The 13,300-nt window shown below is 44.7% G+C and overlaps 1 long non-coding RNA gene across 1 annotated transcript; it reads left to right on the forward strand.

The window, feature by feature from the left end:
* The first annotated feature begins 1,826 nt into the window (after positions 1 to 1,826).
* Positions 1,827 to 11,504, forward strand: LOC135098706 (uncharacterized). The gene is made up of 3 exons (XR_010267285.1): positions 1,827 to 2,065; positions 4,293 to 5,377; positions 11,132 to 11,504. It is a non-coding gene; the product is annotated as an uncharacterized LOC135098706 (long non-coding RNA).
* The last annotated feature ends 1,796 nt before the right edge of the window (positions 11,505 to 13,300 follow it).

Below are 13,300 nucleotides of genomic sequence, written 5' to 3' on the forward strand. Positions count from 1 at the left end.
AATGATGGTAATATGTTTTAAATGACAAAATCTAACTTGTGTGTTTACGAGTAAATGTAACTTTATTTAATTCAGATTTGATAATGTGGATGCTGTTTTTTGTGTGTGGCTAAGCTGTCGTTTATATTGTTGTTGTTTTTGTTGTTGTTGTTGTTCTAGTTGTTATTATTATTATTATTATTATTATTATTATTATTATTATTATTATTATTATTATTATTATTACTATTATTATTACTATTATTATTATCATTATCATCATCATTACTATTATTATTATTCTTGATCTTGTTCTTCTTGTTCTAAACCTTTTTTTCTTCATGTTCCTCTTATCATTACTTATCTCCTCCACCACCACCACCACCCTCAGCAAGCAGGACACATGAGCCAGCCGTTCGTTCACCCGCATACTGGCGTGAAGCATCATTCGTAGAGAGCCCAGTAATGACTATCGCTGGCATACCTAAGGAGATCAGTCGACCCTAGATACATTCTTATTCTTGACTGGCTCAGTACAGACTCGTTGGTTTAGCCTTAATACAGTGAGGAGACTTGTGTATTTGTGGCGGTGAGTAGGGAGAGGACGTCTGTATTAAAAAAGCAGTGGTCAATATAGTTTTAAGTGTCACTAATATCTAAACACACTAAGCCATACTACAAGATCACTCTCACCTTTTTTTTCCCTCTTGCTATTCACTGCTGCCGATCCTTTCATTCTCTCGGTGTTGTAGTCTTTCTTTCGTAACATTCAGACCCCTGTAAACATGTTTGCTTGCACACACACACACACACACACACACACACACACACACACACACACACACACACACACACACACACACACACACACACACACACACACACACACACACACACACACACACACACACACACACACACACACACACACACACACACACACACACACACTCGTATATGAAAGAGAAAAAAAGAAGATTGCGTTTTCCCTTTTCTTCTTGGCTACGAAAGGAAGACAATTGCAAAGTTAAGTGTTTAAAAAATGGCATTATCGTAACTCAGTCCTCCTCCTGCCCACTTAGCACACTGCCATTCAAACTGAAGCCCATACCGTTCAGAGTCCTGGCGCCGGCATTTGTCAATATCTTTACTCTCCCACCCGCTCCTCCACTCTCCACTAACTAGTAAACTTCGAAAAGTATTGGGTCGCTCTATTTTCCCTGCTTTCCACGCCCTCAGCCCCACACGGGAAGCACCAGGTGATCCGGGGAACTGCAGTGTATCAGGACTGAGATTCTTCCTCCCAAAGTAAATTTTAGTGTGGTGTGTGATAGATATCTTGGTTTATTCTCGGCACTAGTTACGTTTAATTGCGTGAATAAAGACCATGATCTTACAATTTTAAGTTGATTGATATATCAATAAACCTTCACACCACGGTGCTCCAGCCTTTGTCTCCGCCACCTACGCCACTCAGCCCCACGAGGCGCATGCTATCTGCTACCTAAGCGCGCGCACACACACACACACACACACACACACACACACACACACACACACACACACACACACACACACACACAACTTTGGGGTCTTGTTCTATTCAATCCCGTTCTTCCACAAGTAGTTCAGTGTCAGTCGTAGTGTGTAGCTCAGCAGATACAGTCGTTATAGACCAATAAGTCTCCCTGTATCTGTTCTTCCTATCTGATTCGTACTTATCTTGAGGCAGGTTATCCTCAGCAACACTGGTCAAAGGCCTTCTCCCCTGCACTTCACAAAAATAACAGAATAATATTAGCCTCTTTTGGATAAAGCACACACACACACACACACACACACACACACACACACACACACACACACACACACACACACACACACACACACACACACACCTCTGTCAGACCACAAATGGTGGCGACCCGTCCTAGACACCCTCGGCCTGGGTTGTACCACTGTTCGCTCCGCCACCAGACGCGCCACAGCACCTGGCTCGCCTCGCGCCGCACGGGTCGTCACGCTGTCCCGTGAGACCACCTGCCTCGCTGGCGGGTTTTAATCAAGGGACTAATTTTCTCAAAACGTGAGGGATATTATGTGTTCTCTGTGGATTGATACGAAAAACCCAGTGTTGTTTGGTGCCTAGCATTCAGAAATATCAGCAATTAACGTACCACCTATGATGAAATGTGCATGATTGTGTGTGTGTTTTGCCATTTTTACTGTTGAAGTGTGATTCAAATATCCGTACATCGTTCCGTGAGCTGAGTGGACATATGCACCATTCTTCCATAACGACAGTTAATTCAAATGACGGAAGTTAGTGTGTGACAAATTGAATTACCAAATACAAAAATTCAAGTCATCCTAAATTGGGAGGAAATCCTGCTTGGCCAACTTGCAGCGTGCTGAATGTGTGCAGACCTCGATGTGCTGAGTGCGCGTCAGGGACGCGGTGTTCCGCGTCCCTGAAATACAACAAGGAGAAAACAAAGCACGCCAAGACACTGTTCACCTGGGTCAGATCCTACTGTGGCGCGGGAGTCAGTCAGTCAGTCAGTCAGTGAGTTTGTGTACACCTCAGCTGTGAATGAATCATGTAAAATGTAATTTCTTTCAGGGTTGTGCAAACAATGTAAATCTTTCTGCGTGGCGAAATGGTGAGATAAGTCAATGAAGTCCATTGACAGCAGCTAAATGAGGAGGGTTTATTAAATAATGACGCTAAATGAGATAATTAAACACGGGGGGCAGACCTTGATTAGTCTGTCGTGTAGCTGTTCCATTTGGCAATAATGAGTGTGCACGTTTTTAGTGTGAAAACAGACAGTGACCCATAGCAAATCCTTACACGCGGGACGACTCCTGCCTTCCACCATCACGTGAGCGCGGACAGAACATCGCACCAGACACGTGGCGACAAAAAAGCTTGAGCTCACAGCCTCAGTGCACACCGGCAGAGTGCTGAGTCCTATTACCTGCCACGCTGCTCACCACGCAAACATACTCCCAACGAAAAGAAAGGTCTGGACATGAAATATAACGTGTATTCAAAAAATAATGTTGAAATATATTGTTGAGTCCTCTTTCACGAATCTAGCACTTGTCCTTCCTCAACACATGGGCACTCTCACCATGAAAGCTCGGGAGTAAAAATATAGCACACAAACAAAAAATAATCCAGAAATATGAGTCCAAACCTCTTACGTTGGAGAGTCAGAACGTTAAATTAGCGAATGTAATTTACTACCACAACATTGCTCGGGAGAACCTCGGCGTGGGTGAGACACGGCCACCCATAGATCGTAAGTAAGGGGAAGGGGAGGGAAGGAAAGCAGACTGGAGTGGTGAAAGAAGGCGAGGAAGAATTTAAGAGCACTGCCAGCACATGCAAAGTGGAATGCGTGCCACATGCAATGCAAAATTCCACGCAAGTACTCCGGCAACAATCTGACCATAATAGGCTTGGTAAATACAAAGGAAACATGACGTAAGTGCCTCTCGCCCACGAACATCACTTGAAACTGCTTGACGTGAGAGAGAGAGAGAGAGAGAGAGAGAGAGAGAGAGAGAGAGAGAGAGAGAGAGAGAGAGAGAGAGAGAGAGAGAGAGAGACTGACACGCACAGCTCGCCAAAGCGGACGGTGAGAAAAGTGTGTCAGGTGTCTAGCGAATGTGAGGGAGGGAGAGTCGCGAGGAAGCAGTTAATGATTGTGGTCGATAATACAAGTGAGGGAGAACATGAAGGGGAATGCAACATGTACGTAACAAAATGGAGAGAGAGAGAGAGAGAGAGAGAGAGAGAGAGAGAGAGAGAGAGAGAGAGAGAGAGAGAGAGAGAGTGTTAGAACGCAAACAGACAATTTGACCGCACTCTCTCACCACCACCTTACACACACACACACACACACACACACATTATGGCGTGCTGAGATGATGTAACTTACTCCTTCACATGGCTGGGCTGGAGTGCTTTTTGACAAATAATGGTACAGTGGTAGTGCTCTTCATACTCATGCTATCATTTCCTCCTCCTCCTCCTTAACCAGTGCGTCTAGAAATGCTTTATTTTCTTCCACCACCACTAAGCATAGTTTTTTTTTTTTGTTATAGTCAGTGTTTATGTATTACTTTCCGTACCGTAGTTATTGGCGGCAGCCTGAGATATTTGGAAGTGGAAGTACAGTGGAGACCAAAACTCTATCTCAGAACTGCTGCCGCTGAGGTAAAACTGAGTATTTACTACTACTACTACTACTACTACTACTACTACTACTACTACAACTGTTGATAACTATCCTTCTTTGCAGGCATCGTAAGACACAAGACGAGGAGCAAGCAAGATTCACGACGACACAGTTCTTCACTGACTCGTCAACTCACTGACTGCAAAGTGCGTCTGTGCAGAGAAGACAACACGTGTGGTGCCGCCCTCCCGTGACTACTGAGGAGACAGGAAAGAGAAGAAACCAGGAAAGAAACAGCAAGAGGAGGAAGAGGAGGAGGAGGAGAAGGAGGAGGAAGAGGAGGACGACGACGAAAAAGAGTTGGGGATTAAAGGGGAGGAGGACGAACAAGAGGATGTACTGTGGTAAGAGGAGGAAGGAAGGTGGTAAGAGGAGGAGGAAGGCGTAAATAGAATAAAGGAATAAAGAAATACAAAGAAGAGTACGAATGTATAGGGAAGAATAACGAAATATATTGTCAAATCAGGAAAAAAAAAGAAGGAAGAAAAGGAAATATAAAGGGAATAGAAGCAAGAATAGTGAAGCTTGAGATAGAATAAAAAAAAGATATGAAGGAGTAATGGTTTATAAGAAGGAGTAAGGAAATATAAGGAAGAATAATGAGAAGTACAGAAGGAAAAGGATATATAATGAAAGAAAATAACCGTAGATAACGCCTATGAAATTTTACTGGCACACATTTCTTTCCTCCTCTCCTTCGATTACCTTCCAACGTGGCATACCCTTCCCTTAGCTAACCCAGCCATTATCCAAGAGGCAGAGAGGGAGAAGATACAGTGCTCACCTCCTCACCACGCCCTGCAATAAAGAGCAACACCTCCTCCTTCAATGACCTCATCCCAACACATCAAAGACAAACCCACCACCACCACCACCACTACCACCACCACGACCACAACCACCAACCACGACCATAACAATAATAATGACCAAAATCATAGCCCCTCCACAATTCCCGCCACAGTCAGAGCCGCACAGAGTCACCAGCAGCACCTCCAAGCCAGCTCTCCTTGTCCCAGCGGCAGTCCTCGTCCCCCCTTACCACCACGTCGCCTTCACCAGCACCACCCTCTCCCTCCTCCACGCCACCGCCGCCACTCCAGCACGAGACCGCCGCCCTTAACCCTCCGAGGAACGTGCTGCTCCAGGTGAGAGAGAGAGAGAGAGAGAGAGAGAGAGAGAGAGAGAGAGAGAGAGAGAGAGAGAGAGAGAGAGAGAGAGAGAGAGAGAGAGAGAGAGAGAGAGAGAGAGAGAGACTGCTTCAGGTAGTGCTTGTTTTTTTTTTTATCCATAGCCTCTCTCTCAGTTGAGGGCGAAAGGTCGGATTTGTGTGGGGTGTGGATGGGGTGTGGGGTGGGGTGTGGGTAGGGTCAGCAGGGATGGTTAGGTTAAGTTGCTGGAGGTGACAGGAGCACGGTGAATTTGGGGAGTAGCCGGCATTACGTGGTCCGTCCCCCCTTCTCTATCTCACACACACACACACACACACACACACACACACACACACACACACACACACACACACAAAGCCATCAAGAATACATACTACACAATACATAACGGAACCAGGAATCAGTTAAAGCAGTTAAGCCAGAAAATTGTGGAGGCGATCAAAGAGAAGAGTCTCGTTTACAGGGAGCGGGGCATCCGTCACGCGTCACTGGGGAAGAGGAGGAGGAAGAGGAGGAGGGAGAAAGGAAAGAGAGGAAAACCTTCTTTGATATCAGTGAAGGTTCCGTGCCACGTGCAAGTTTGGAAAGAGAGAAGGTTGAGGGAGAAAGGGCGATACACGGGAGAAAGGCGGATACACGCTTAGTTGTCCCTGTAACATGGTGGCCTCTCGCTAAGCTATGGGATTATCCCCTGCCATAGCCTTGTTCTGTTGACCATGCTGCTGTTACTGATGCTGTTGGTGGTGGTGCTGGTGGTGGTGGTGCTGGTGGTGGTTGTGGTGGTGCTGGTGGTGGTTGTGGTGGTGTCTGTTTACGATGAAGGTGTTTTGTGTTTAACGTCTTTTTCTTGTTGTTCCCCGCCAAATTTAAGATAATTTGAATATATAAATACACTGCTATTAATGCTTGTCTTGTCACAGAGGTGAAATAAGACGTGTAAAAACACACCTAAACAACAACAACAAAACAACAAGCAGTATCAAGCAATAATAATATAATACAATATAAAAGTAATCTATTCACGCACACGCAAGTCTTCAGAGAGAGAGAGAGAGAGAGAGAGAGAGAGAGAGAGAGAGAGAGAGAGAGAGAGAGAGAGAGAGAGAGAGTGAGTGAGGGACTGCGAGGGTCAAAAATCGAGCGAATCGCCATGGAATAAAAGATAATGTTGATATGCATTCAGGGACGTCACTCGCGGAGGGACCGCACGCGAGGGTCACCGGCGAGAAAGAGCCAGCCAGCCAGCCAACCACACACGCACACACACACACACACACACACACACACACACACACACACAAAGTTAGGAAAACAAATACGAAAGGAAAAAAAAAGAAAACAAGAGAGAGAGAGAGAGAGAGAGAGAGAGAGAGAGAGAGAGAGAGAGAGAGAGAGAGAGAGAGAGAGAGAGAGAGAGAGAGAGAGAGAAACACGAAAAATAAGAAGGGAAGGCCAATGATTTCTTTCTCAACGTCAGGCATCGTAAACAATCAGGAGGAAACAGAAACAAACAGGCAAGGAGACTCAGGTAAACAAGGTCAGGTCAAACACGCCACGAGTCACGGGGCCGATGAGAATGCGATCAAACCACGAAACGAGGCTGACATTGAGAGAAATGCAATGCTGGAAACAAAGAACGGAAGAGAAGGAGGAAGAGGAGAAGGAGGAGGAGGAGGAGGAGGAGGAGGAGGAGGAGGAGGAGGAGTTTTCGTGCCCCTCCCCCTGTCCCCTCCTCCTAGACCTTCAGGTGGCGTAACACACTTGCTTGGGGTACATACAAGAACTCTATGCGTGCTTGCGTGTGTGTGTGTGTGTGTGTGTGTGTGTGTGTGAAGATGGAATAGATAACGGAAAACAAGATGGACAGCTGAGCGCAACCTAATTTAGCGTAAATCACCGGAAAATATCGCACAACAGCCGAAGCCGAGGAGCAGCAGGACTTCCTCTCTCTCTCTCTCTCTCTCTCTCTCTCTCTCTCTCTCTCTCTCTCTCTCTCTCTCTCTCTCTCTCCCCTACTCTCGGCAAGTCGCTTCCGAGCTTGTGCTATCGGGCAAACTTAATTAACAATGCACATATATCTCACAAAATTGGCGATCGATACGAATTAATTACACGCTACAGTGAGGTGTTTTCTGAAGCATGAACGAAGGTATAGCTCCCGTTCCCTCCTCTTGCTTTGCTCCCTCAAGGCCACACTTTACCAGCCTTATTGAGATGGATAGCCCCGTGAGCCCCATTCGCTTGTTCATCTCCGAGAAGTGCATAATTCCTGCAGCTTGGCCCGGGTAATGTTGCTGGTGGCCTTGCATACAGACGCCCACAAACCTTTGGGCTTGTCGCGTTATGAGATGGAAAAAAATGATGGACGGCGCTTGGTCTTTTTTCTTTTCTTTTCTTTTTTTTTTCTCTTTTTTCTTCTAGTGCTTCAGAACTTACGAACTTTGTGGCAGGTCGTGAGAAGTGCCAAAACTCTGAGCTATTTGGCGGGCTTGGTTTTTCCCTCACTAACCTTCACTGTCCTTCACACCATCCTTCATTGGCTCACACTATCCTCACGTGCATCACAGACTCTACTCATCAGGATGAGAGGGAGGCGGTGGTTGCAGTATATTCTACGTATCTAAACTGTTCATTGTTGAATATGTGTCAGTCTTTTCTCTGTTACGTGCAGGTGTAATACAAGCTAAGGGTCTCCGGGGTCATAACACCGTGCAAGCCGCCACAAACACAGGTGTGCTCCATACTGTAACGTGTCATATCCTTTACCTTCTTGCTCGTTAGTGCTGCTCCGTCACACACACACACACACACACACACACACACACACACACACACACACACACACACACCTGAGCTTCTACGTATGTTTCGCTCTTTCTCATGTAGGTAATTCTTCGCCTCTACACACGGAACTGATAGTCATTGTGCCCTTATCTAATTACGTTCCTCATGAAAATATTCCTTGTTCATTTGTTCGGTTTTCATATCAGTTTTCCATTCAATTATTTCACAGAGCAAATCATGTGATGGAAAATTAAATTCTCCGCTGTGTTTGGGTATTAAGGTTTTTTGTACTTTCATATCTTTTACTCGTACAATTCCTTACTTTAGTATATAACATTAATTTCCATCTGCCTTTACTCACATACCTTCCAACATTCAGCAATAAGATTCTGCACCATTCCCTCACAGTCTGCAGTTAGAGATGTCACTCAGACACACAACCTAACAACCCCTAGTCATTCCTGTCACTTGACCCTGCATCCCCTTCAATCAACCAATCAGTCAACCAATCCCATTTTCCATAGTTTGTAACGGTGTCACATAATTAATAATAATATGTATTGTATTTATAATGTCTTGCAATATAAGTGTATGTATACATATATGCATAAGTGTAAATAGTGGGTGTTGGCGCATAAGGGTGGGGCGAATATGATCACGCCACCCTACGTCACACACACACCATGGAACTTTCCATACTCCTTTTATTGCCATGGATAAGTAATCGGTAGCACCTACATTACAGTATCTAAGTATTCTCCATAGTTAATCTCTCCCTAATGTATTTTGGGATGTATTACTCTTAGCTATAAGTATCTTTTCCCTTGCCTTATTTATGTAATTAGAGAGTAATAATTATGAATATATTCATGTACTGTGAGTGCGGTCAACCCGCCCCTATTTCTAATGTCAGCACTTTTTGAAGGCGCTAAGCGTCCCTTGTGCCGGCTCCGGCAGTCTCTTGCCAGGGTGTAACGCTGCACCACGCAGAGGACATCCGTTGTCCCGTACGCGCCACACCCTTCTCCACAACTCTGTACATATATCTAAATATACCTATTTTTATACGTTCACCTTTGACATTCACCTGAAAACCACAGAAACTCATCAAGAGTGACTTTACCTATTATATAAAGGTAAGAAACTAATGAACAGTGTCCAGTGGTAATTGATAATTCAAAACCACACCGGAACAAGTTCCCTTCTCTCTCCTTTTGTCTATTGCCCTATTCCTCCCCTCCCTCCCTCCCATGCAGGAAGATACTAAAAAAAACATCTCCACATCACACACCTCGGTCGTAAATCAAACTTTACTGGAAACTGTTCTCCCTCCCCTGTGGCTTCCCTCACACATGCGTCACTTTCCTCGTAAAACTTTTCATAGCTCACAACACACGTCCACTGGCCCCATAAATCTGCTCCACCTTCCACACACCGGTCTTATTAATCTTGTATAAAGTTTTCTGCGAGGAGAATCCAGAACAGCAACAAAAAATCAGTGATAATTATAGCAACAGTAAAAAACAGCAATAATTATACTACCACCACCACTATCACCCCACCAGCACCAGCACCACCATCACCACTGCTACCAATATCACCATCACCACCACCACCACCACCACCACCACCACCACCACCACCACTACTACTACTACTACTACTACTACTACTACTACTACTACTACTACTACTACTACTACTGCTGCTGCTGTTGCTGCTACTGCTTCAGTAAATAATCATCAACAAGAACAACAATAACAACAACAACAACATCAACAACAACAACAACAAAAACAACAACAAATATCATCACCACCACCACCACCACCACCACCACTAACAGCAAGAACACTAAATTCAAACAACATATCCAAATAGGCATGCAGGTGGCGGCAGCGGTGGCAGTGGCGAAGGTGGTGATGGAATGCAATGAAGTGTAGCGGAGTGTAGCAGGGGGAAGTGGTTTAAGGGGAGTGGGGAAAGAAGGAAGGAAGGAAGGAAGGAAAGAAGAAAGGAAGGAAGGCAGTTTGCAGTACGAGCAAGGTGTGCACTCCATAACTATACGAGCATACACACACACACACACACACACACACACACACACACACACACTAAATAAACTATGTATCAGGCAGGCGAGGCGAGGCGGGTTTTACTACAGTATTACCCTCTAGATGACACTTACGTATCGCGAGCCACGGAAACAACGATAGATATCCCTTTTACATGGAAGGATGAAGAGCTACTTTATCAGCATTACCTGGAGACACGCTGATGTTAAGAATATGTAACAGTGGATAGCTTCACATCTCATTATTCTTATTGCTATCATCGACAAACAGTTTAGAATAGACGCACCAAGCATAGGACATTCAGTGTAGGGCCAGAGTGTGCAGGCGGAGCGGCAGGAGATGATGAGGGCGGGGACAAAGTGCGCTCCTCATGATCACCAAACGCATAACTCGCGGCGGAATGTTCTTGCACTCTCCACCACTAAAGAAATGAGGTAGTAAGTGAGTGCTTGTTACGGCTAGGTTGTTGAGAGAGAGAGAGAGAGAGAGAGAGAGAGAGAGAGAGAGAGAGAGAGAGAGAGAGAGAGAGAGAGAGAGAGAGAGAGAGAGAGAGAGAGAATTATAATGGGGATACTTCTAGAACTAAAGTAGGAAAAACAACAACGAAAAAAACAACATACTACTACTACTACTACTACTACTACTAATACTAGTACTATTACTACTACTACTACTACTACTACTACTACTACTACAAACATGAATAAAATAACAAAAGCAACGAAATATTTGAATTAACAAAACTCTGAATGCAGGAGAAAATATTATATTCACAAACTCCTTTATAACTCTCTCCTCTCCTTCCCTCTCCTCACAACCTCATTTTTCTCTCCATCCTGCAGCATTTCATCCCTCCCTCCCCACGTTACAGGGCCGTCTCGACCAGCTGCAGGCGGAGGTGAGCAAGCTGGAGCAGCGGAGCGAGCAGCTGGAGGCTCGGGTAAAGAGTTTCTTCCGCCAGCACCATGCCCTCGCCGCTGCCACGGACCAGATCGACCTTAAACTGGAGGCGCTCAACCGACAACACAAGACCCTCTCGTCCTCATAGTCTTTTGTGTGGCTGCCTCGAGGAACACTGCACGTACACCGCCTCTCCTGAGTGTGTTATGGAGATCCTTAATGTTGAGGCATACCTGTGTTTCCTGGTGCGAAAGAGATTTGTGTGGTGTAATACAGGTGCCGACACCGCACTTACCCACAAGAACTGACAAAATATCATCGTTTTTATGCTTACTATAATTTTTCTTAGGAAGAGTCTTGGTGCGGCTGTATGTGTGTGTGTGTGTGTGTGTGTGTGTGTGTGTGTGTTCCCTGGTTCAAAACAAACTTGTGCAGAGTGAGACAGGTGGCCACACAGCACTCACCTACGAAAACTTAGGGAATATTGGCATTTTTATGAAGAGCGTTTTTATAAAGAGTCCTGGGACCGCTGCGTGTGTGTCTGTGTGTCTTGACGCAACACGAACTTGTGCGGAGTAAGATGGATGGATGCCAGAACAACTTTACCCGACGGAAACTTATCAAACAATGTCAATTTTAGGCTTCATCTTTATTTTTGTATGAGTCAGTGTCGCAGAGAATGCCTCAGAAAGGTTACGTGGACCACACACATTTTTTTTTACGGCTAGTTTTATGTTTTGTGGCCGCTCGGATAAAATGTATTTCTGGGAACAGGCTCGTCAAGACCTCGCCGCGGGGTTGCGTGGGCGCGGCGGGGAGTTCCCTCGCTCCTTCCTTCTCTCGCCAAGCTCGCCTCTCTTCACCCAACACTCGATATTTTGAGGAAAATGGAGCGGCTACAACAAAGGCAACAAATTTTCAGGGGCAGGGTGTATTGGTAAAAAAAAAAGTAGGGCTTTCATAAAGACGGGCTGGAACTTATTAAAATGAGATCCAAACGATGGAAATTAACAAAAAAATCTTAATACAGGTAGTTAAGCGTGACTAAAAATAGCAGATAAAAAAAAAACAAAAAAAAACAAAACAAAACAAAAAACAGAAGGCAATAGAAAGCATAGAAACATATTATGGCTTTCATTGACACCTTTTTGTGACGCGTGTGTTGCATGCACGGAGACTGCACGGCGAGAGAGAGAGAGAGAGAGAGAGAGAGAGAGAGAGAGAGAGAGAGAGAGGAGAGAGAGAGAGAGAGAGAGAGAGAGAGAGAGAGAGAGAGAGAGAGAGAGTGAATGATTTTTCTTTGTAAATACTATGCCCAACAAGAAACATAGATTGTGTTCTTATTCTTCATATTATTTCCATTATTTACCTGGTAATGGTGCCCCACTTTCCTTTAGTAGCATACTATCACAAACTGTTCTTATACACAACGACGGCAATTTGTAAGTCATGCAAGAGTAGTTAAGACGAGAATAAAACACTTATGGATAGATCAGAGACGTACCCATTCGCTTGAAAGATAATGACGATAAAATTATTTAAAAGTTTTCTATTGCCACCTCAAGATAAATAATAATGAATTCTTGGTGATGAAAGGAGTAAGTGGCACTGTTTTTCAAAAGTTAATGAAGAGTTGATATCTGTATTTAACAAGGAGGGGCAGCAGCGGCAAGGAAGGCAGAACAAAGGCAAGGACATTGGCAGGAGTAGCTGTGCAAATCAAGGAATTCGTTCGATGTTTTTTAGTGTACGAGTATATTGATTAATAGAAAGTCTGGTAAAGCATTCGATACTTATTTTCTGTCAGGGTGTCTATCTGAACCATGTCATTCATTCATAACCTCTTTAAGCGACCACATAAAATTTAATGGTTATCGATCATTACCTCGTGTATGTCTCTTCTTATTCCGACAGTTAACACATGGCATTCAGTGCATTCCACCACCTACACTCATCATAACACCTTTCACCGTTACTACTAATACCACTGTCCCCACAAACCTGCACAGTACCCCTCCCATAACCAGTAAATAACCGCACAAAGCCAAAACGAGAAACTCTCACAAAGTACGCGAGACTGCTCTCGTAACCACCAAAACCACCCTTACTCACCACCACCTCCATCACCTACACACCTGCC

This window comes from Scylla paramamosain, unplaced genomic scaffold (genome assembly GCF_035594125.1).
Source record: "Scylla paramamosain isolate STU-SP2022 unplaced genomic scaffold, ASM3559412v1 Contig76, whole genome shotgun sequence".
Classification (NCBI taxonomy): domain Eukaryota; kingdom Metazoa; phylum Arthropoda; class Malacostraca; order Decapoda; family Portunidae; genus Scylla; species Scylla paramamosain.